Below are 25,810 nucleotides of genomic sequence, written 5' to 3' on the forward strand. Positions count from 1 at the left end.
AGAACATTTTTCCAAACAATATATATGATTTAAAAAACCTGTACGCAGAATACATAAAAATCCTCAAAATTCATTTAAAAAATTAACTCAATTTTTAAAAGCACTAAGGATTTGAACAGACACTTCAGGAAAAAACTGTGTGTGTGTGTGTGTGTGTGTGTGTGTGGCAAATAAGCATTAATAGGCTTAATAGGCTTGAGGTTTAATATGATTAGTAATTAGAGAAACGCAAATTAAAACCACAATGAGATACTACTAGGCACCTATTTGAATGGCTAAAATAAAGATTAAAAACAGAGATTGATAATACCAAGTGTTCTCGAAGATTTGGAGGAACTGGAACTCTCACACACTGATGGCAGAATTATAAAATAGTACAACTTTGAAAAATAGTTGACAGTTTTTTAAAAAAGGTTACCACAAAATCCAGCCTGAAGGCATTTACTCCAAGATAAATGAAAAAATACGTCCAGGAGCTTTCTTGTGGGGCAGAGGGCTATGGATCCAATGTTTTCACTGCAAGGGTTTAGGTCACTGCTGTGGTGCAGGTTCGATCCCTGGCCCAGGAACTTCTGAATGCTGTAAGTGTGGCCAAAAAAATAAAATGTCCATAAAGAGCTATACACAAATGTTCTTATCAGCTTTATTTTTAATGGCCCAAAATGGAAAAAATCCAAATGTCCATCAAAAAGTGAATGGATAAACAAATTATGGTATATTCACACAATGTAAGAGTACTCAACAACAAAAATGAATAAACTATTGATATATGTTACATCATGATTGAATGCCCAAATAATCCTACTGAATGACAAAATGTATATAATCTACATAGTTCTGTTTATATGAAATTCTAGAAAGTGCCAACTAATGAAGAGTGACCAAAAGCAAATCAATGACTACATAGGGATGACAAAAATATGAAGGGTTAAAGGAACACATGATGCATGATGCATGATGGAAAACGTTCGGAAACAATGTATTTCTATATATTTGCAACAAACGAAAATTAAAAGTTAGAAAGCAGTCTCATATACAATAGCATCAAAAAATACCTAAGAACTAGATGTGGTACATATACACAATGGAATATTACTCAGCCATCAAAAGGAATGAAATGGCATTTTTAGCAACATGGATGGACTTAGAAATTATCACGCTAAGTGAAGTCAGTCAGACAATGAGACACCAACATCAAATGCTATCACTTATATGTAGAATCTGAAAAAAGGACACAATGAACTTCTTTGCAGAACAGATACTAACTCACAGACTTTGAAAAACTTATAGTTTCCAAAGGAGACAGTTCGGGGGTGGGGGGATACGCTGGGGGTTTGGGATGGAAATCCTATAAAACTGGATTGTGATGATCATTGTACAACTATAAATGTAATAAATTCATTGAGTATTAAAATAAAGATACTAAGAACTTCATTGTAATGCAATACCTCTTCCCTGAAAACTATAAAACATTTCTGATAAAAATTAACTATTTAAATAAATGGAGAGAAGTACTACATGCATAATTTGAATTTTCAACATTGCTGTTATCTACTCTGCCCAAATAGATGCATACATTCAACACAAACCCTACAAAATCCCAGAAGTCTTTTTCAAAGACTAATTCTAAAATTCATATGGAAATGCAAATTACTTAGATTATACAACTTAGTATTTTTTTTTCTATTTTTAAGAGCTGCACCTGTAGCACATGGAATTTCCTAGGCTAGGGGTCAAATAGAGCTGCAGCCAACCAACCTACACCACAGCCACAGCAACACAGGATCCTTAACCACTGAGTGGAGCCAGGGATCGAACCTGCGTCCTCATGGATACTAGTCAGGTTTGTTACCACTGAGCCATGAAAGAAACTCCCAATATAGTAGTTTAAAAGGACAAAGTTAGAGGACTCACACTAGCTGACAAAGCTATCAAGACAGTTTGGTAATGTCTTAAAAAATAACATGGGAATTCCCATTGTGGCACAGTGAAAATAATTCCGACTAGGAATCATGAGGTTGCGGGCTTGATCCCTGGCCTTGCTCAGTGGGTTAAGGATCTGGCATTGCCGTGAGCTATGGTGTAGGTCACAGACGTGGCTCGGATCTGGCGTTGCTGTGGCTCTGGTGTAGGCCAGCGGCTGCAGCTCCGATTCGACCCATAGCCTGGGAACCTCCATATGCCGTGGGAAGCAGCCCCAAAAAGACAAAAATAATAATAATATGAACAAATAGAACAGAATAGACAGTTCAGAGATATGCCCACAACATATATGGTCAAGTGATTGTCAACCAAGGTACCATGTAAATTTACTGGGGAAAGAAAATCCTTTTTTGCAAATGGTAGTGGAACGATTAGATATCCATGTGGGGAAAGAAAGTAAACCTCAACTCCTACCTCACTCCATGCACAAAAATTGATGTGACATGTAACACAGATCCTCAGACAAATGCTGGAACCACGAAGTTTCTAGAAGAAAGCACAGGACAATATATTTTCATAATCTTTGACTTGGTAAACATTTCGCAGAAAGAACAAATAAAACTGCTGACCATAAAAAATGTCTTGGAGTGGCTGCTATGGCGTAATGGGATTGGTGGCATCTCTGTAGCACCAGGATGTGCGTTTGATCCAGCACAGTGTGTTAAAGGATCTGGTGTGGCCCCAGCTGCAGTGTAGGTTAAACCTGAGCTCAGATCCCATGCCTGGCTTGGGACCTCCATATGCTGTGAAGAGGCCAAGAAAAGAAAAAAAAAAGCATGTCTTGTCCTTTTAAAATATGAAATATTGTTTTAAAGTCTCTTTACTGCCTCCACAATACTGGCTCCTCACTCCCTTCTTCAATACAACAAGCTCTTTATAATCCCTTGTCGTTGGTAGTGGCAGCAACACTGGGCAGTGGTGGTGGTGGCAGTATTTGTGGTGGTCACAGCATTACTGGTAGAGAAGAAAGATGTACTAAGGGAGTTCTAGCAGAGGAGAGAGAAGAGGAGGAGAAAGAAAAGGAAGAGGAGGAGAATTCAGCTCTTCATCTAAATAAGCAGCCTTGCACACGTTTCCTTGTGCATATGAGCTAGTCTGTCTTTACAAAGTGGAATTTGGTGATGATGAAAATTGCCCTCAAAGTGCTTATACCTACTTAGAGTCTATGAGTACATAAGGCATTTATTTGGGGACGGGGGAAGAGACGTAGTTTCTGTAATACCACTGCAGTTGATTCTCAGAGTATCATAAAGGTTTAGCTGTGGTTTTGGAAATGTCCACAGTTTAGTGAGAGACAGACATAGACACAAATAATCACATATGATGGTAAGAATTATAGCACAGGTATGCAATGTTGCTCAGGAATAAAAAGTAGTATACTGTCAGGGAAAGCCAGAGAAGATGCTAGCTTGCTCGCCGCTCTCTCTCTCTCTCTCTCATACACACACACACACCCACACACACACACACACACACACAGGTAATTGAACTGAATCCTTAAGAACAAGTAATCTGAAATGCCAAGAAATAAAGAGAGAGAGAAAGACAAGTCTTAGAAGAAGGAAAGAGCAGAGCATATCATCAAAACCCCGTCTTCAGATGCTGTCTGGATGTAGAATCCCAGTAACTTCAGCAAGATCACAAATGTTATCAGAGGTAGAAACAGCCTTCAACTAGTTTGCATTTTACATATGATGTGTCTGAAGCTCATGCCCAAATTGACTTTCCCCAAATCATAAGCTTGTTACTGAAAAGCTCAAGGGTCCACTTATTTTCAGTTCACTATTTCTCCACTACAATGAGCTGCCTCCATGAAGCAACAAGGAGTGTTTAAAAAAAAAAAAAAAGGTTATTCCAACTGTAATAAATATTCTTTTATTCCAAGTCATCAGGTTCAAATGCATGCTACTACTTTCCAACAAAATACCAAGATCATCATTATGGTCTCTCTCTAGCCCTACAAAATTCTAAAAGGTCTTCTAATTCAAAATGTGTTTTGTTATTAAACCATAAGAGCCATGTTTAATAAATAAAATGTATTTTGAATTAGAAAACCATTTTTATAGTTTAATTTTTTAAACTGTCAATCCATGAATGCTAGCAGAATGATTCTAGATTTATTAGAATATTATTAAAAACTAGAAGCCTAATAGAGTTATAAAATCAATAAATTACATATAGGGAGTTCACGTCGTGGCGCAGTGGTTAATGAATCCGACTGGGAACCATGAGGTTGTGGGTTCGGTCCCTGCTCTTGCTCAGTGGGTTAACGATCTGGCGTTGCCGTGAGCTGTGGTGTAGGTTGCAGACGCGGCTTGGATCCCGCATTGCTGTGGCTCTGGCGTAGGCTGGTGGCTACAGCTCCGATGCAACCCCTAGCCTGGGAACCTCCATATGCCACGGGAGCGGCCCAAGAAATAGCAATAACAACAACAAAAAGACCAAAAAATAAATAAATAAATAAATAAATTACATATAGAATGAATTCTATATGCAGTACACTGTATTGGACACTCTGGAGCACACAGACACTGCAATTCAGCACGCGTTACTGATGCTATAGTGTATCTGTGCCACTTAATGGCTTAACTCATAAGATACGACATCTGAAATATCTGGGTTCATGTGTTAGCTCCACTTACTTGCCAGGCGATCTTAGCCAAATAATCAACCCTCTTTAAGCTTTGATTTCCTCTTCCATAAAATGAAGTGAAAATATTACCAAGTTATATTATAAGTTAATATAACTTATACTATTATATTATAAAGTATAAGTTGTAGTGACTATTAAAGGAAACCTATCCAACGCAGTCACCGTACTGCTTGATAGACAGTAAGTGGACATCAACAGGCACCCGCCAACATCACCATAACCATCACTTTTACCATCTTCCTCTTGCCATGATGGTCTAGGTCTATGCCTTAGCTTGAGTCTCTGGAAAACAGAGCCTGGATCAAGACTAAGTGCTGGTGCTTCGCTGGGATTTAAAAACCAGGCTGGTGAACGTGCGGAAAGAAGGGAAATGAGGCAGGAAAGGATGCACTTGTTATCCTGCTGGCCATGGCTTCCCAATGAGCTGGAAAAAGACAAGGGAGACCTTTCAGCAGAAGCATTTGCTTAGCCACACGTGGCTTCTTCAGATAAGCTCTGCGGTCGTGCGGTTGGGACTGTCCATGGGAAGGAGGAAGAAGGGGGCAGGCATGTTTACCTTCTCCCTCCCATCTTCAGTTTCCCACGGATCAAAGTTTGCTCTGTGGGAGTTAGCGCACTGCACTTCTGAACAGTGTCACCCAGCTCTTCACGTGGCCACTTAAGATGCCAGATGTCACACCAGGCCACTGGGATTCCATTCAAGTTTAAAGTGAAGAGAGGAGTCAGAAACTTTGAAGTTGTAGCCAGTAAATCTGACTGCACTGCAGCAACCACAAGGAGTGATAGTGCTTCCTCTCATACAATCGGTGTCAGACACGCTCTGGTTCTCACATACCAACGGCCTGAAATTGGAGGCCTCTAATAAAAGTGTATTAGTCAGGTTTTGCTGTAATAACACTGCATAACAAACAGCCACCAAATTTCAATAGTTTAAAGCAAAACAAAACAAAAAAAACATTGCTTTCTCCCTCAGAAGTCTGCAGGCTAGCAGTGGATTTGCTGAGCTGAATTAGGCTCAGTCTGGCCAATATTCAGGCTGGTTCCTTGTATCTGTGATTCTGGGACCCAGGCAAAAGGTACTGGCATGCTCTTCTCATGGCAGACTGCAGGTGCTTGAGAAAGGCAGGTGGAAGCTTGCCACGCCTCTTAAAGCCTTGGTGCAAAGCTGCCACGCTGTCACCTCTGTCAAAAACAGCAAACAATAACTCACAAAGTCAAGTTCATAATCCACATTGTTCTAAAATCCCTAGAAGTGCCTCGAATCAAACCAACCCTCTTCAGATATTTTCTAGTTCATTTTTTTCTCTTTTTACAGCCGTACCTACAGCATGTGGAAGTTCCGTGGCCAGGGGTGAAACTGGAACTGCAGCTGTGGCAGCCACAGCAACAGCAGATTCAAGCCGAATATGAGACTTAACCCACAGCTTGTAGCCATGCAGGATCCTTAACCCACTGAGCGAGGCCAGGTATGGAACCCACTTCCCACAGAGACAACGTTGGGTCCTTAACCCACTGAGCCACAAAAGGAACTCTGACATTGTCTATTTCCTTAGGATAATCTGTATTTATTAACACCTAAAGGAGCATGGTACTTATTTTAACTCATTTGGCTTCCATAACCACATTCTGAAGCCTTTGAGGCACCTCTTCTTCTAAGCCGTCCTCTCTGTGCTGACATCTGATTATCCAACAACTTGAACTTCACTTTGTCAGCAACACCATTTGTTCCTGTGAACCCCCCAGAGACAAAGGACGGTGAGACAGATGTAGAACTCCAAGTCCTACGCATCCGCCAACTGGAATTAAAAGTTCCTGGGCAACAGGGTTCTTGGTACCGAGAATAGCCTAGCTGTTCCCCAGCCTTCTCCCAAGCCCCATGTGTTTGCTTAGTTAACACGCTAAACTTTTTTTTTCTTTCTACTACTGCCAGCATTGCAAAGTCAAAATAGCTGTGGAGGAACAAGCTGTTCTGCCTCATGTCTCATCAACATTCCTTGCTCAGTGTATCAAAACACAGAGAGCACACAGAGCAAATGCAACAACTCCAAAAAGTTCCCAGTTGGGGATTTGCTTCCTGTGACACCATCCACAGCTGCCTACTCAGAAGTGCAGAAGAAAGGTGGGTCTCCTGGTCAATCCAAACGAAGCCACAGCAAGTATGGATTTCAACTCTCATTTCGTCACTTGAAAAACAAAAATCTATTACACAGGCTCGCATGAACTAATATCAAGATTAAAACATGCTAACATGTTTTCTTTCCAAAGAACCAATTTTAAATGATTGGGGGAAGTTATACCCCCAGTTCATTTTTTTTTTAAAGTCACTGATCTAATATTCTAACACAAATCACTTTATTAACCTGGGAAGGATTTTCATTTCAAATAGCAGCCATATTGCAAGCTCTCCTACACCAAGTATATAAGATGGGTCCATTTAAAGAAAGTTAAGAAGAAAGATTGATAAGATTTTCATTTTCATTCAGGTTATAGTTAAGCAAATCAACTTTACCTCTGACAGAAAAAAATCATTAGGAGAAAAATAAACCTATTTGTCCACATTTGAAAATATATAAAATTAAATTCAGGGAGTTCCCTTTGTGGCTCAGTGGTTAATGAACCCGACTAGGATCCATGAGGATGTGGGTTTGATCCCTGGCCTCACTCAGTGGGTTAAGGATCTGGTGTTGCTGTGAGATGTGATGTAGGTCATAGACGTGGCTAAGATCCCACGTTGCTGTGGATGTGGTGTAGGCTGGCAGCTGCAGCTCCAATTCGATCCCTAGCCTAGGGACCTCCATATGCCTTGGGTGAGGCCCTAAAAGACAAAAATTTAAAAATTAAAATAATAAATAAACTCCATTTATAATCCTTCTCTTATTCATGATCTGATAATTCAACTAATATATATCCCAACAAAATACTTCCTGTTTGCATAGTTAAAACAAGAAATTCTCATTTCACATGAAAACGGTTCAGAGTTAGGATTAGGATAATATTTGAACTACCACTTAAGAATTACTACTTGTAATTTGCAGATGAGTCACAATAAAAATTGCCAAAGAGAACATTTGCCAGACAGTAGTAACTTCTTTAAAATCCTGGCAAGAAGTTATCGTCTTTCCAATAGAGGCCAAGATGATCTAAACCACTGCCTTTACCTTTGCTTCTGCCTTCCGGCAGCATAAAGCGCTCTTTCCAAGTGGCCGCAGTAAACAATTGTGCATAGAGACGCGGGCAACAGCCACATGCCCTGTGTCGCAGAAACGCATTAAGACCAGGAAGAGAGAGAACTATAAGAGGAATAATACAGCAGGAAAGACAACACACTAAGTCTAAAGCTTGAGAAACTACAAATCAAGAAACTGATCATTCTCTGACCACAGAGGTCATGCCTAAAACAACAAAAGCCAACTCAAAGTGGATTATAAGGACTATTATTTGCACAGAATTTACTCGAGAAAATGATACAGAGCCAAGTGATAAAAGAAAAGATTCTGAACAAGACAGACCTAATTTTGTCCACATCTTCTCCTTGCTTTAAAATGTTTCACTTATTAAAGACAAAAAAAAAAAAAAAAAAAAAAATGGAGTTCCCATCGTGGCGCAGTGGTTAACGAATCCGACTAGGAACCATGAGGTTGCGGGTTCGATCCCTGCCCTTGCTCAGTGGGTTAATGATCTGGCGTTGCCGTGAGCTGTGGTGCAGGTTGCAGACGCGGTTCAGATCCCGCGTTGCTGTGGCTCTGGGGCTCTGGCGTAGGCTGGTGGCTACAGCTCCGATTCAACCCCTAGCCTGGGAACTTCCATATGCCACGGGAGCGGCCCAAGAAATAGCAAAAGACAAAAAATAAAATAAAATAAAATAAAGTGTTTCACTTATTTTTTGGTGATGAAGTGTTAAGAGGCAATGCTAGCACCTCATACTGGGTAGAACAGTATGCACTTTCTTTTGAAATTTTCTGTTTCGGCCATTATGTAGCGAATTCCTCAATTTATGATGGTAAAAAGCTATGCTGCTATAATAAAAACAGCTGACAATACAGTGACTATAAAAGAAACAAGGGAGGGAGGTCCCATTGTGGCTCAGCAGAAACGAACCTGACTACCATCCATGAGGATGCAGGTTCAATCCCTGGCCTTGCTCACTGGGTTAAGGATCCTGCGTTGCCGTGAGCTGTGGCATAGGCTGGCAGCTACAGCTCCGATTAGACCCCTAGCCTGGGAACCTCCACATGCTGTGGGTGCAGCCCTAAAAAGACTAAAATAAAATAAAATAATAATAAAATTGTGTCTTAAACATCAAAAAGCACTGAGGACAGCACTGTTACCTGGTGGGACAGTTCTGCCCTATTCCAACATTTGAGGTTCCAGGTCCCTTTCATCCTGCTGCTCCACGGGCTCCATTCTCACCCGCACGCTTGAAACTGAAAGACCAGGGATTCTAGCTGGAAGAGAAGGGAAGGCACGAAAGAGTCACACGCACTACCTTAGGACGAAGGGCAGAGTTTAGACGCCTGCTCGCCCTCTGTTAGCAAGAACTTAATCACACCCAAATGCAGAGGAATGTGGGAAATGTGGTCTGGCTTCGTTTTTTTTAAGTCACTGTACTGGTGGGTCTCGTACTACAGAAGCTTCTCCTTTTACTCTCGTTTACTGGCGTGTGGAAGAAGAGGAGAATACACTTTGCTGGACGGCTGGCAGTCTCCATATTTCCAAAGAATTTGTAAGAAGAAAAGATGTACCTCTAAGACTCTATATGTTAAAAGTTTTTTCTGTTCACAATCTGTTTCTAGATCATAGGGGGGAATCAACGGAAGGAATTTCAGAGATAACCTAGCTTAAATCTCTGCCACGTGCAAAAACTGAGGCCCAGTTGCCTGCTTAAGCAGTTGGTAGGAAAAGCAAGACTGGAACCCACTTTGATACATTCTCAGGCCAACATTCTTCACAGCCTGGCACAAATTAGCTAAAATGGGTACTTGCCTAAGACATATGAACACCTCCAGGGAATCCAGAAAGGCTGGGCTCCAAAGTAGACATTCTTCCCCTCCTAAATCAGGTGATTGGCTATCCAGCCAATCAGAAGTCCCGAATGCTTTGCTCTATTTGCTTTTTAATGTAAGTCCTTTATTTATATGAACGAGGAATTGGAAGGATTGGGGGCCGTCCTCTGCATTTAGCAGCAACCTTGGCCTCTACCTGCCAGACGCCAGTAGTGACCTCCCGCTCCCCAGTTCTGACAACCGAAGATGTCTCCAGACATTTCTAAACGACCCCCAGGGAGGAAACCACCTCCAGTTCAGAGTCACTGATTTCGGCTCTTGGGAGTGGGGGAAGGATTAAGACATGGACAGAAGATCGCAGAGAAAGCTGTACAAATGAGCAAGAATTTTCCACTCCCTTCCCACCACATAAGGCTAGAAAAATAATCCCCAATAAGGAGAACATACATCAGTAATAAACTCTGAGTCACTCCTTGGGCCAAGTTCTGGACAGGCGGCAACACCCCCAAATAGGTTTGTGGGGTTAAAGAACAGAGGGGATTTGCAATCTACTGTCCTGGTAAAGTCCTGGGAGATGTTAATATCTCAGAAAAGAAAACAGGGAGTCCCACTGCGGCACAACGGAAACAAATCTAAATAGCATCCATGAGGCCGAGGGTTCTGCCCCTGGCCTCGCTCAATGTGTTACCGACCCAGGCACTGCTGTGAGCTGTGGCGTAGGTCGCAGACGCAGCTCAGATCTAGTGTTGCTGTGGCTGTGGTGTTGGCCGGCAGCTGCAGCTCCAATTTGACCCCTAGCCTGGGACCCTCCACCCACGTGCTGCATGCTCGGCCCTAAAAAGACAAAAAAAAAAAAACAAAAAAAACCAAAAACCCAACAACAACAACAACAGTTGCAGACTATCTTCACGAATCACAGCTCGGCATGGGAGAAACACAGAAACTGCTGTCACGCCACTCAAGAGTGGACGAAGTGCCAAACTAGAGAGGTCGCACAGGCGGGAGCAAAGGTCACCTCTGCAGCACTCAGAGAGGGGCACTAATGGGGCCAGGCCAACTGGGAGACAGCACTGGGACACCAGTGGCATCACGGATCTGACTTTCCATGGGTCCCCACACTTTCGCATCACATCTTGCTGCTCCTTATGGCAACTCCAGAGAAAGAGGAGGAATTCCCCAAGTTTTATGAGGTTAATTTTCTGCTACTCCATCTTAAAAAGAAGCTGTGTATTAGTTTCCCAGGGCTGTCATAATAAATTACCAAAAACTGAATAGTCTAAAACAACAGAAACTCGTTTTCTCACCGTTCTGGAGGCTACAAGTCTGAATTAAGATGTCAGCAGTGCTGAAGCCTCTGGGGAAAAATCTTTCTGCCTCTTCCACCTTCTGATGGTTGCCAGCATCCCTTGTCCTTCTGTGGCTTAGAGATGCACTCTCCACTCTGCCCCAGCCTCACCTCTCTCCCCTGTCTGTCTGTGTTAACGCCTCCCCTCTGCTCCAAGGGCCCACCCTAACCCGGTATGACCTCGTCGGAAGTCGATTATTTCTGCAAAGACCCTGTCTTCAAATAAGGTCACATGAACTTGGGTAGGGACATTATTTAACCCAGTTACAGGTTGTTTCTTTCTTTTTTTTTTATTTTTTTTAATAATTTTTTTTTTATTTTCCCACTGTATAGCGAGGGGGTCAGGTTATCCTTACATGTATACATTACAATTACATTTTTCCCCCACCCTTTCTTCTGTTGCAACATGAGTATCTAGACAAAGTTCTCAATGCTATTCAGCAGGATCTCCTTGTAAATCTATTCTAAATTGTGTCTAAAGCTAACCAAGGGCTAGAAAAATAAAATTCTGGAGTTCCCACTGTGACTCAGTAGAAACCAATATGACTAGTATCCATGAGGACGCAGGTTCCATCCCTGGCCTCGCTCAGTGGATTAAGGATCTAGCGTTGCTGTGAGCTTCGTTGTAGGTTGCAAATGCGGCTCAGATCCTACGTGGCTGTGGCTGTGGCCAGCAGCTGTAGCTCCGATTTGACCCCTAGCCTGGGAACCTCCATATGCCGCAGGAACAGCCCTAAAAAGACAAAAAAAGAAAAATACAATTCTATCTTTTGCCTGCCTGAGTTTGTGGCTTACAGTTTGCACCAATCATAGACAATAAAGGGGGGAAAAAGTGTAATTTCACCAGTAATGGCTAATAATCATACATTTTAGATCTCAAGTAGTAAACCATTTCTCTGCTATGGTTCTGAGGAAGATTTAGATTCTCCTCTCAGCATAAAAAACAGCTGTATCGTAACATGGGCTAACCATCCGCTTTAAAGGAAAGTCACTGACACATATAATTGGTTCCTAAAAACTTTTTGGAAAAATTAACCACCTTGAGTTAAAATGAAAAGAACAGAGTACGACTAACTTTCATCTCACTTGTTAGTAGAGACCACTCTGCCTCAATGTGCTTTCTTCTCTCTTGCAAAATTAGTCAGGAATATCATTCATGGCACCAGCACTGAGAGGCATTCCTGTCTAATATATGATTTTGAGCAGGGCAAACAAAAGAAGAAGCACAAGAGGCAAAAAATGGTCTTATCCCTAGAAACTACCCACTCACATAATTCACAGGCGGACTCCAACAGAGGCCCACACTTAGAGCAATTCGTATTTCCTTCTTTTTTTTTTTTTTTTTTTCTTTTTTGTTGCTATTTCTTGGGCCGCTCCCACGGCATATGGAGGTTCCCAGGCTAGGGGTCGAATCGGAGCTGTAGCCACCGGCCTACACCAGAGCCACAGCAACGTGGGATCCGAGCTGTGTCTGCAACCTACACCACAGCTCACGGCAACGCCGGATCGTTAACCCACTGAGCAAGGGCAGGGACCGAACCCGCAACCTCATGGTTCCTAGTCGGATTCGTTAACCACTGCGCCACGACGGGAACTCCTCCTTCTATTTTTAATGCACAACAAAGGTTGCATCAGCAATGCACCAAGCCAAACTTGATGTGGGATATCCTGATGGCAAGAGGACGGGGTTTATACAGCAGCCAATCTTCTTTTGGTCTCTGTGTATTTGCACAGGGAAGGAGGATCATAAAGAAAATAAAGCTGAGGAATACAGGAGTTCCTGTTGTGGCTCAGTGTGTTAAAAACCCAACATAGGAGTTCCCGTCGTGGTGCAGTGGTTAACGAATCTGACTAGGAACCATGAGGTTGCGGGTTCGGTCCCTGCCCTTGCTCAGTGGGTTAACGATCCGGCGTTGCCGTGAGCTGTGGTGTAGGTCGCAGACACGGCTTGGATCCCACGTTGCTGTGGCTCTGGTGTAGGCCGGTGGCTACAGCTCTTATTCAGCCCCTAGCCTGGGAACCTCCATATGCCGCGGGAGCAGCCCAAGAAATAGCAACAACAACAACAACAACAACAACAAAAGACAAAAAGACAAAAGACAAAAAAAAAAAAAAAAACAAACAAACAAACCCAACATAGTGTCTGTGAGGATGCGGGATCAATCCCTGGCCTCGCTCAGTGGGTTAAGGACCCAGTGTGGCTGTGGCTGTGATTTAGGTCACAACTACAGGTCCGATTTGACCCCTAGCCGGGGAGCTTCCTTATGCCACCTGTGTGGCTGTGAAAAGAAGAAGAAGGAGAAAAGCTGAGGAAGACAATCCCCCTTCCCCCCGCAACAGGCGGACAGGTGGTGCTGAGCAGAACGGGCAGTGCGCTGGTGCTCGCCCCCAGCCTGCCACCTCCAGCACCCAGGACAAGCACGTCTGCAGACACACGGGCACAAGTTACAGAGGGAAGGTACGTGTGGTGAGCGGTTTTCGCGTCCCCGCTATGTACTGTAGGGACTGTTTTACACGGAAGGTGGGAATGAATATTAAAAAAGGCAGGGACGTTGGAAAGAATCTGCCATGGCAGCGGGGATAGGAAGCCAGAGTCAGGGGCACCACGGCTTGGCAGGGACCCTCCATCCCACCGCTGTTCCCTGAGACGGTTGGGAGTGAGAAGACTAGTGTTAGTGGGGTCAACCGTTCAGGTGACCAGGAGCCACACAAACCCTCTTAGGGCTCTTCTCCCTCCTTCTGCATCCCTGATGACGCCTGGTACTGCTCTAACCACAAGACCGTTTCAGCAAAGGGAGAAGAAATACAAATAACTCTCAACAGAGAGGTTGTGGAGGTCATGGTAGGATTCTGACAATATTTAAGACAAATGAATCCGGGGAGCAGAGTTACCTAAAAATTTCTCGGTCGTATTCACCATGTATTCTGTGGTAATCCATCGATCTGGTGGACTGTTGAAAAATACGGCAAGTTGAATCAGTGTTTAACATACCCAAACAAAGCACGCCCATCAATTACCAGAGTTTAGTCGTTTGATCACCCAGAAGTGTCCTTAGTAGCTGAAGTTTTTACTAAATGGTGACTACTCACAAAGAGAAATGGAATCACACAATTTATCCATTTGTCTCTCTATCTAGCCAGCCAGCCAACAACCCTCATTAACCACCTATTAGAGGCCAGGCATTGTGACTCACAATTAGGAGCATCAAGAGGAGACTCTATGAATCCTGTCAGCAAGGAATTCATAATATTGTACAGTGGTCTCAAATATTTTTAATCATATACCACCACCAGGAAAAAAACTTGAGCATATATATATATATATACACACACACACACATACATACACACACACTCAATACCAAAAATGCATATTTCCTTATTTATAAACAGGTAACACCATACTACTAAAGTGTGTGTGTATATAATATACTGCTACTATATTCGCATAGTGTATATCTATATGTAGATGGAGAGAGAAATTAGGTACATACAAATATTGAAGTTAAGAGGCATGACATGAAAAATAAGTAGTACTAAACAGAGTAAGAGAGTTCAAAGGACAGAACGAGACCCTTCAATCAATAACTTCAGGGACAGTATCAAAGAAGACAGGTCGCTGCTCTTCTGCAGGGGGCGTCCTCATGTGAGCTCGCTTAGCACATCCGTGGCCTCAATGCGGCTCCAGCCGCTCGGGCCCCACCCACTGCTCACGCCGTCACTGATGGAACTGCCCTGTTCCTCCTTATGACTGCAGCACACAAGATCCCCAGGTGTCAAAGAGCAGTGTCAGCTAGTGTGACACAAACGATTTAGAATGCCAGTGTAGGAGACAGAGAAAAATAGTTTTGCTTCAGAAAATCCAAAAGCACCATAGCTTTAATTTTGTGTGGAAATTTAAGAGACTTCAGGATACTGACCGAAGCTTAAGTAGGGGGAAAAAAAAAACCATTATTACCCACAAGTTCTTTTTCCACATGACAAGGAAAAGCCAAATTCGCCACATTATTGGCAACCATCCTTATATCACTAAAAAGAATGATCTTATCATTGACAGATGCTAAGACTCAGTGGTTTGAATCACACCATGTGTCACAAATTAAAAGGGCTGAAATCACAACAGTGCTAATATGGAAAAGAACAGGAGAAAAACAATTGCTAGGAGCTGCAGGACCAACACTTAAACGTAACCACACATACTAGCTCCAAAAAGCTGTGCATAACATACTAGTCTAGGTATGCATTGAGCAAGTCCTGGTCCGCTCTGCATAAAGCTTTCAATGGAAAAAATCCATAATATGCTTTTTATTACCAGTAAAATATATATATGTAAATTTATACATAGGAAAAAATATAAGAATATATACTGAGCTGTTGACATTACTTGTATATGGAAGGGAGTTAGAAAAATGGAAACTTTTACCTTCTTCAAGTTTGAATTTTATAAGGATAATCTACTTTTTTTTTCACGGCTGCATCCCCAGTGTATGGAAGCTCCCAGGCCAGGGATGGAATCAAGCTGCAGCTGCAGCAACGCTGGATCCTTTAACTCACTGTGCAGGGGCCAGGGATCAAACCTGTACCTCCACAGCAAACTGAGCTGCTGTAGTCAGACTCTTAACCCAGTGTGCCACAGCAGGAACTCCCAATTTACTATTCTTATATCTGGAAAAAGATGTATAACTACTTCTAACAAACAAAAAAATCTTTTGAAAGAAATCACATTATGGCGTGGTTAAAAAAATACCAATTTAAAAGTCAGCAGACCTGGGTTCAAAAGATCAATGCTGCCACTCACCAGCCATGAAATGAGTAGTCATTAATACTGGTGCTAGTGCTGGGGCTGGTAGTGGTTGCTGCTGCAGCAAGAAAATTCAGTCAGTTGACTCCAGAAGACCCCTTAAAGGTGTCACCTCTTCTGCGACTCGGCTTCTCTCACATATACCGTGTTCCAGCACTGCCCCCTACCCGCGACAGGTAGCACTACAACCTGGTCAACAAAAGGTTTTTTTCCCCCACCGATGACAGAGGAGGCACATACTAAAAACACCACGTAATGACGTGAGTCTTTACTGAGGCCCCTCGATTTCCCCCCGGCCCGCCGCTAGAGGATGGGCACGCGAAACTGCCTGGTGGGAGATGACACATGGATCGAACGGTCGTCTCTGGCAAATGAGATCCATGACCCCTCACAGGGAGGCTCCCCGGCCAGGGACCCGGGAGAGGGCCCAGTCTCTCTGCCCTGCTGCTGAGTGGCTGCTCCAGACCTGAGCAGTCCCGGGCTCTAGTCCCGCCTCCCCTCTCCACAGCGCCGCGCCCAGGACAAACCCTTTAACTCATTCCAGCTGCCTGTGTAAACGTGAGGCTACCTTTTCTGGCTGTACTTCGTGAGCTCAGGCAGAGTGATTCTTGGGTAGCTTCTTGAATTTAATTTCAGCAAACACGTAGCAAGCACTATTATGTACCAGATACTATGTCAAGAGCTGGACGTGAGTGAGATGTGGCCCTTCCCCTTAAGGTGCCACATAACAGCATCTCAAATCGGGACACAGAAGTAAAACAAGACCATTGTCATTTATAGGTTGATTTGTTCATGTTAAAAGGAAGCATTCATGGGCCTTATGCTCAAGGAGCTTATTAATATTTGCTATACACTGATTTACAGAAATTGAAGTGGGAGGTGGGACTTTTGAAAAATCCTTTTGTGAGTCTGCACACACTTAGTAAGCATTTCCTATGTCTTAGTCCCTAGGCCTGATGCCAGAGAACAAGAAAGATGAAAACTACGTCTCAGAAGCTGAAAGGAAACAAACAAACTAGAGAGCGAGGCAGTAAGTACCCTGCTCAGGGCGATCATCCATCTGTTCCCGAGTATTTGGTTTTCCTATCCTCACCCGCAGCACATGGAGGTTCCCAGACTAGGGGTCGAATCAGAGCTGTTGCTGCCAGCCTGCAGCACAGCCACAGCAACTCGGGATCCGAGCTGTGTCTGCGACCTACAGCACAGCTCACGGCAACGTCGGATCCTTAACCCACTGAGTGAGGCCAGGGACCAAACCGGCGTCCTCATGGATACTGGTTGGGTTTGTTTCCACTGAGCCACAGCAGGAACTCCTCTTCCTAGAGGATCTGAGGAGTCCTTCCCTGAGGAATGACACAGGATCAGATCTTAATGGGTCATTTCTTGCTAGGTAAAGAAAAGAAGAGAGAGGGGAGGGGGGGAAGGAGTTCCCAGCGTGACTCAGCGGGTCAAGGACCTAATGTTGTCTCTGTGAGGATGAGGGTTCGATCCCTGGTCTGGCTCAATGGGTTGAAGATCTGGCATTGCAGCGGGCTGTGGTGTTGGTCGCAGATGCGGCTCAGATCCAGTGTTGATGCAGCTGTGGCGTAGGCCTGCAGCTGCGGCTCCAATTCAACTGCTGGCCCAGGAACTTCCAAATGTCACAGATGTGGCCATAAAAAGAAAAAAAATGAGAGAAGAAGAAGAGGGGGGTTAGCCAGGACCACCACCAGACAGACGGGGAGAAAGGAGAAAGAGAAGCAGAGGGTCCCGACTGTACCAGGCTTAATCCAGCATAAACATGCTGGAATTCAGAGGCCCCTGAAAACTGCAGTGGCAACTTTATGAAAATGCACTGACTGCTGGGAGAGTCTCAGATCATCTATCATGAATAAAGGCTCTGCAGACAAACTTAATTGAGAATAAGGAATGTGGGCACGCCCTGAAGACCCCCCCCCGCCCCCGTGAGCAGGGATTGCAGGGGACGGCGAGGACCAAATCAAACTTGTCATCTGTGCTCAGGGACTGCTGGCTCCTGAGAGCCCTGCTGTTTGGAGGTTCTCAAATTTTAGTGAGGGAAAGAATCAATGTTGTTTCTTGTAATGTTTTTTTTAAGCCGCATCCTCAGCATATGGAGGTTCCCAGGCTAAGGGGTCAAATCAGAGCTGCAGCCGCTGCCCTACGCCACAGCCAAGCCGTGTCTACGACCTATACCACAGCCCACGGCAACAGCAGATCCTTAACCCACTGAGCAGGAGCCACAACCTCATGGATGCTAGTCGGATTCCTTATCGCTGAGCCATGATGGTAACTCCTCTTTCTTAGAAATTCTCCAGAGAATCTGGTTCTATAGTTCAGAAGAAAGCCATGACTAAGATTTTGCTCTTCTTTCCCCCTTAATTCAGACGTGGATAATTAAGAGACCACTCTCAAGGAAGGCCTGCTTTGGAGCTGTACCCAAGGGTCAGATGAAAGAGGTAAAGCTTCACAGCTCTGAGATACAAAACCCGAAACGTCTCAGAAGTGTGCCAGCTAATCGGAAGCTGCCCCCAATATGACACACTGACTCACCAGAGCCACAGACAGAGCTGCAGGGATAAAAAGATTTTGTGCATTTGCCCAGAACCATCAGGAAAGCCAGGAAAGCCTACAAGAGTGTTTTCGTAACTATCAAGAGAGAGCCATTAAAAACTTGCTCCTTCTGGTTATGTGGCTAATTCTGCTTTAGGCGTCCACCCTGTCCTGCATGTTTCTGAAGGGCTGTTCGGGCAGCACCGGCCATGGCCACAGACGGAAGGAGAAGCGGAGGCCCAGGTGGAGGCACCTGAGGCTGAAGAGCTCCACCCCCACCCAGGAACCAGACTGACTTGACCAGTCACCCCCCACCCCCAGCTCAGCCACACCAGCCCCTGTGAGGAGAGGGAAGAGAAGTCAAAAATGAGGTAGAGAGGGTGCTTCAAAATGAGGCAGAAGGGGCGGGGAGAAGCTTCATCCATCTAGGGGGCTAAAGCTTGCCTTTCAAGAGAAATTCCGTTTCAGTTTTCCTGAGGAAGATAGGACAACAAATTATCTTCTTTTAGGTTCAAGATAAGCTAAAACCGCAAAAGCCATTCAAAAAATATGTGAACATAATCACCAGGGTTTCTATTTTTTTTTTAATTAACTTTCTAGCAATCAGGCTGATTCATATTTAGGAAGTTCAGTTCAGGTACAGGCAACAAACTGATTTTTTTTTAAGCCTTAGTGTACCAACTTTATTTTTTTTTTAATGATTTGTATTTTTTCCACCATAGCTGGTTTACAGTGTTCTGTCAGTTTTCTCCTGTACAGCAAGGTGACCCAGTCACACATACATGTATAGGTTCTTTCTCTGACATTATCCTGCTCCATCATAAGTGACTAGATACAGTTTCCAGTGCTATACAGCAGGATCCAACTTTAAAATCATTTCCTCGGCCCTATCTCAGTGCTAAGGCTCAGGGCTTGACGGGTAACATTCTGCAGGAAAAGAGTGACACCTGCAGGAGTCCTGGGTCACTGCATGTTAAAATCCACGGGCGTTCTCAAAAATCAAACTATTCATCAGAGCACAGGTTACAAACTCGACCCGTTGCCTGGCATACAAAAGACTCTCAACAAATGATGATTGTCACTTGTGTGAAGGTGATGCAGTTGGAATGCCTTTGCGATGCGTTTCTTGAAATCAAAAAAAAAAAAAACCCAAGGATGAAAAAAACAGGGTCAGAGGCTATTCAAATTACTCAGAACCATTCTTCTGCTCTTCAGAGAAACCCTTCCAGACAAATGAGAATCGGCCTTGTCTTTAAAGACTTATAGAAAGAAATTCCACGAGCTTCCCCATCCACACCCTGGCTCTACAGTCTTCAGCAGAGCCACGTTTAGGCAAACTTCATCGGGCATGTAAGTTTAATGTAAGGAGCTCTGCCTCTCCTTTCAGAATAGACACCGCTCCCCATTTTAGAACATCTATTCAGTGAATATTTGTTGTGCACCCACCATGTTCCGGTCACTGCAGTATTCAGGCTCCACACATTGGTGAGCAATGGTGAACCAGGCAGGCTTCCTGTCCATGGGGAGTTTACGGTCTGCTGACCCTGCCAGACTCCAGGGTGCTCCTGCTTCCTTTTCCTGTGTCCCATCTCTTTTTTGTCAGCTCCTCTTTTGTTCTGCCTTGGAAACACTAGATGCCAGGAACGTCCCATAACCTTCCCTGCACCCAGCAAAACCGCCTGTGCTTCATTTTCTCCATCTTCTGATTCAGGTAGCAAGTAGCTGATCTAGTTAACTACTCAATGCCAAGGGCTAAGGGATCGCAGAACCAAGGTAATCCGAACACGTTTTAACGGGGTTTCCCTGAAGAAGACTAACCATCATCACTGAGACCTCTGGGTTGGACCTACAGAGACGATATTCCAAGTCGGGCAGAGCCTGGTATAGCCCTCCGTCCCCCACGTGGTACCTAGTCCTCCAGAGAATAGAGCCAGCCTTCACTTTTCTGTTTTACACCACTGTTTTTGTTGTTTGTTCTTTGTTTTGTCTTTTTTTTAGGGCCACACCTGAGGCATACGGAGGTTCCCAGGCTAGGGGTCCAACTGGAGCTGCCGCTGCCGGCCTAGGCCAGAGCCACAGCAATGCCAGATCTGAGCCAAGTCTGCGACCTACACCACAGCTTACGGCAACGCTGGATCCTAACCCAATGAGTGAGGCCAGGGATCGAACCCATGACCCTATGTTCCCAGTCGGAGCTGTTTCCACTGCGCCACGATGGGAATTCCTACACCCCTGTTTAAACAGATTTTCTTATTAGCCTCAATAGAGTTGAAATGTATGCCCAATCACTGTATTATGGAGTAGCTCCTTTAAATTTCCGGTAAATGTCTCTTCTCATTATCCCTTCTGACATAAAAAGCCTCTCTAGAATAATCCAAAATGCCATTGAAAAGTACAAAATTATGGCAACTTGCATTTTTTTGTCAATTAGGTTTATTGTCCTAAATTTTGCAGAGCAAGTAGTCAGGTAGAAAGGCTACCACTTCTCCTTCTCAATTTTAATATTTTTTTTAAAAATCTACTAAGGTATCGTTGATTTACAATCCTTACCAATTTTATAAATTCCAATCAGATACAAGATGATTAGTGAGCTACTATTCCCGCTTGTTATAAATGGTGATATCTCTCCAAGAAATCTGATTTTATTTTTTTGGCTGCACCAGTGCCATATACAAGTTCCCGGGCCAGGGACTGATCATGAGCCACAGCTGCGACTACACCACAGCTGCTGCAATGTCGGATCTTTAACCCACTGTGCCACAGCGGGAGCTCCAGTTCTTGTGGCCATTCTGCAAGTTGCTGTTTGTTTAAAATTCTGGGCTCTGTCAGCGGTGCTCTTGCTTCTGATAGCATTAATTACTAATAATAAATATATGTTAGTCCAGGAGTTCCTGTCATGGCTCAGCAGTGAAGAACTGAACCCACGGGTCCGATCCCTGGCCTCCCTCAGTAGGTTAAAGATCTGACACTGCCGTGAGCTGCAGTGTGGGTTGCAGACGAGCCTTGGAGCCTGTGCTGCTGTGGCTGTGGTGTAGGCCGGCAGCTACAACTCCAATTCGACCCCTAGCCTGAGAACTTCCCTATGTCATGGGTGTGGCCCTAAAAAGATTTAAAAAAAAAAAATACATCCGTCCAAATTAAGAAACACAGTTCCTTCACTTAGTGGAATGGAACTGTAGTGGATGTATATTCATTGCCAAGAAAAAAGAAGTCAAGAAATATAGAGATAGGGTTTATGTTCCAAGACGTCCACCTTTTCAATGGGGCACAAATTGTGTTTCTTTATATTAATACCTACCACCAGTCTGTAGAAGACCCATTATCAGGCTGTACCAACTACCCTTGAGTATCTCCTTGGATCTGACTGCTTTTTTTTAGAACATGATTGCTTTTTTTACTTACTCCTTCAAGTCTCCTGGACAACAGGAACAAACTGTATAAATAGGCCTTGAGAATTTATTCCTCTGATAATTAAAAATCCAGAGGAGAAAGGAACCTAGCATTCTCCATGCCTTTTCTACAGGAGACACTTTGTACAAGTTATTTTCTGTTTCTCTTGAGAGCCCTGCAGTGTCACGTGGGCTGTTTAGAATAATCTCCACCTATCGGATGAGGAAATAAAATCCAGGAGAGATTCTGTAACTTGCCGGTAAGTGATACTGCTCAGATTCAGCCTCATGTCTGTCTGGGTCTAGAGCACAGGCTCCTTCCATGATACCTGAAAAACTTTATTCTAAGTGCTGGGTGTGAATTTCAAATGAGAAGACAGACTCACCATGAAATGAGAATGCTGCCTAGGCTGTAGCATCGTTAAGGTGTCCAGTAGAGCACTATAAAAAATAGAAAAAAAATGCGAAAGGACTTGTGGCTACGTGTTTAATGTACATTAGTGAGTACCAAAAACTATCATCTGTGGGGGCTTTTAAACGCAATTTTCATTTCCAAAGTACAGCCATTTAGAGATTAAACATTCTAGTGCAGTGTCTGCACATCATTTGTCAGAAATCTAACGTCCTTATTGCTGGAAACAGTTGCGGATAAAAACCCTGACTCCTAGAGTAATGAAGAAGCTTATCACATTTAAGCTTTATTGATTTCTGCTCCACAGTATGTTTCAGTGTATTTAGAATACCATTCTTGTGGCTAATATGATTGACTGTGCAATTTGTAAAAACAGATTTAATTGATCCTAATATTCACTCTAAAGATTTTGATGCAATGCTATTCATTCCTTCCTTATTCATTACAAATTTACTGGTGTTCCGTATACAACTAAGTATGCAATTGCCATATGACCATGACCCAATAATTGCGTTTGGGGGCGTCTGTCCCCAATAAATGAAAAATTATGTTTACACAAAAATCTGTACACTAGTGTTCACTGCAGCTATGTCTGTAATAGCCTCAAACTGGAAATACCCCAGTGTCCTTCAACAGGTGGCTGGTTAAACAAATGGTACCTCCATGCCATGGAATACTATTCAGCACTAAAAAGGAACAAATTATTGATACATGAAATAACCTGAATGAATTGCCCTTAGTGGAAGAAGCCAACTCCAAAAGCTTACATGCAAAGGTATGATTCCATTCATATTATTATATGACTATTGTCTTGAAATGACACAATTATAGAAATGGAGAAAAAAATCATGGTTGCCAGAGGTTAAGGGAATGAGAGTAAGAGTGAAGTAGGTATGGCTGTAAAAGACAACAGGAGAGATCCTTGGGGTGATGAAAATATTCTGTACCTAGACCACCACGTCAGTGTCTCAGTAACGGCTGTGACACTGTGCTACAGTGTTACCACTGAGGGAAACTGGGAAAGGGTACAACCCTACCATTTCTTACGATTGCATATGCGTCTACGGCAACCTCCCAAAAAAGTTGATTTAAAAAAAAGACATTGAACACCTAAGGCACTGGAACTACAAACAGAATAAAGACTCCTCAAAGGATAATAAATACCTACAAGAAAGAATGTATCCACTGAAGTGCAGTAAATTCAATTTTACAGTTTGCATACGTGCCAAGGGGACACAGAGGAAAAGCACTAAACTCAGGTCTGGAATAAGGTATACGAAAAGTTTCCCAGCAAAGGTGATGCTGCAGCAGAAGCTTGAAAAATTCCTAGGACTTATCTAGGCAAAGAGAGGGGAGATAACAGTGAAGGGAATTCCAGCTGGAGGGAGCAGCAGGTGCAAAGGCAAGGAGATTGGAAACAATGGGGTTCATTCAGGAAACTGAGAAGTCCCACTTGTCACGTGTGTCTGGTGGGTAAGGGAGCTGGGAGAGACAAGGCTCATCTCAATCTGAAGGAGGAGACTAGGTCTTGAGGTTCATTATTTTAAAGGGCTTGAAGTATATCCTGTACAGCTAGGGGTTATGGGTTCACCTGTCTCTGTTCAAGGCATAAAATAAGATTTGGATTTTATTTTTATTCTTATTTTTATTTTTGCCCTTTAGGGCCGCAGGTACAGCACATGGATGTTCGCAGGCTAGGAGCTGAATCAGAGCTACAGCTTCCAGGCTATACCACAGTCACAGCAATGTCAGATTCAAGCCACATCTGCAACCTACACCACAACTCAGGGCAACGCTGGATCCTTCAGCCACTGAGCGAGGCCAGGGATCTAACCTGAGTCCTCATGGACACTAGTCAGGTTGATTACCGCTGAGCCACAATGGGAACTCCCAAGATTTAGGTTTTAAAGGGCATGGAGGTGGAGACTGAACTGTGGGTTGAAGGTGGGGACCAGAGGTAGCTGGTGAGATATGCTGAGGACTTCAACCACAGCAGTGACAACAGGAATGAAAAAAAGGAGAGCATTTGAGAAACTTAACAAAGACAGAATCCAACAGTACATGGGGACTGCCTGAATGTAAGAAGGGAGGTGAGGGAAGAATCTACGGCCTGACTGCAAATGAGTAGAGCTAGGATGCTGTTCCCCAGCTCAGAGCAGACATCCCTAATTAATAATTATACTCTTTACAACTCAAATCAGCTCTCCCAGGAGCCACTACTTATCCATCAGGGTTAACAAATAAGTTGTATTTACTCTCCACTTCTTACCTCAAATGACTCGAATTTCTAGATGGATGGTGGCGCTACCCATAAAAATGGGTAAAATAAAAATTGGAGGAAAAAAGTTTGAACTTGGTTTGATATGTTGCTGAGTCTGAAGATCACAAGACGCATCCAGGTGGAAATATGTAAAAATAAACTGAATATTTAGGTGTATAACTTAGGATGGAAATTTGGAAACCAGTAGCATATATGTAGAAATTAAACAATAGAAATCAAGACAGTTACAAGCTAATCATGGTACATAAAGGGCTAAGAAAAAATGCATCAAAAGCAGAACCCTTAAGAGCATGGACATGTATGCGACAGACAAGAGCAGTGACCACGAAAGAGAGAACTTGTAAGTTCTGCTTTCACCCAACGAAAGAACTCGATTGAGCAGAATTTCCTGCCACTTTGTAACAAGGGTTGCCTTTCCTTCATTTCTCGTATCTTGTTCATTTCCTGCCGAGACCTCAGCGGAAGAGCCGCTACCGTTCCTATTTCCAGCAACCTTGTGTTCATGGTAATGTACGGTCTCTGAGATGATCCAAGCTTTCTCTCTGGCCTCCTCACCTCCTCCTGAGACTCATCGGCATTGCCTTTCAGATCCACGTTTTTGTCAACCATCTTTTCAAGGAAATCTAAGCTTCTTTTTACCACACACCTCAAAATTCTTCCAGCCTCTATCAACTACCCAATTCCAAAGCCACTTCTATATTTTTGGCTCTTGTTGCAACAGCACCCCTCCTTCCAATACCAAAAGCTGAATTAATTGCTTAGGTCTGTCACAAGCTTGATGGCTTAAAACAGCAGAAATGTATTCTTTCAGAGTTCTGAAGGTCACAAGTCCCAAGTCTGTAGGGTAGGCCACTCTCAGGTCAAAGGCTCCCTTGCCTTTTCCAGCCTTTGGTGGCACCCGGCGGGGGTTCTGTGCCTCATGGTGGTCTAACTCCCATCTCTGCCTCTGCCTTCGCGTGGCTCCCTCTGTGCCTGTGTCTCAAACCTTCCTCTCCTTTCCCTTCCAAGGACACCCGTCATTCGATTCAGGGCCCGCCCTACATCCAGGATGATCTGGAGATCTTAATCACATACGCAAAGACCCCATCCTCACAAGAGTCACATTCGAGGTGCTGACTGGGACGAAGGGCACGACAGGAGAGCGGAGAGTTTCGGTCTTACTGGGGATTTACCGAGGACTGCAGCGCAGGAGACAGACTCTCAGATCGCCTGAGGAACTGCTCCCAATTGGAAGGAGCTCCTCAAGTACGTGATTTGGAGAAGGGTGTGCAAATCAGACACACATCTCCGTAGGAGGTTACTGTTATTCATAAGACACAGATAGATATCGTTAATGATTTTAGTGCTTTTCTAAACATGGCAAAGTGCAGGAAATCAGGGTCAGAAGACTTTC

The 25,810-nt window shown here is 43.7% G+C and overlaps 1 long non-coding RNA gene across 6 annotated transcripts in view; it reads right to left on the reverse strand.

The window, feature by feature from the left end:
• LOC146401113 (uncharacterized) overlaps positions 1 to 25,810 on the reverse strand; it is a 51,568-nt gene that overhangs the window by 20,356 nt on the left and 5,402 nt on the right. For 2 of the 6 annotated variants that reach the window (XR_014813533.1, XR_014813532.1), the window contains 2 exons: positions 22,111 to 22,165; positions 2,398 to 2,469 (listed from right to left, as the gene is read on the reverse strand). This is a non-coding gene — a long non-coding RNA (uncharacterized LOC146401113). Of the gene's footprint in view, positions 1 to 2,397; positions 2,470 to 4,869; positions 5,061 to 5,192; positions 5,819 to 8,964; positions 9,082 to 22,110; positions 22,166 to 25,810 lie in introns of all 6 variants that reach the window. The other 4 variants (XR_014813535.1, XR_014813534.1, XR_014813536.1 and 1 more) reach the window with 4 other exon arrangements.

This window comes from Sus scrofa, chromosome 8 (genome assembly GCF_054392235.1).
Source record: "Sus scrofa isolate SSC_HxYL_T2T_F1_AM1 chromosome 8, Sscrofa_HxYL_maternal_Yorkshire_Landrace_v2.0, whole genome shotgun sequence".
Lineage (NCBI taxonomy): Eukaryota > Metazoa > Chordata > Mammalia > Artiodactyla > Suidae > Sus > Sus scrofa.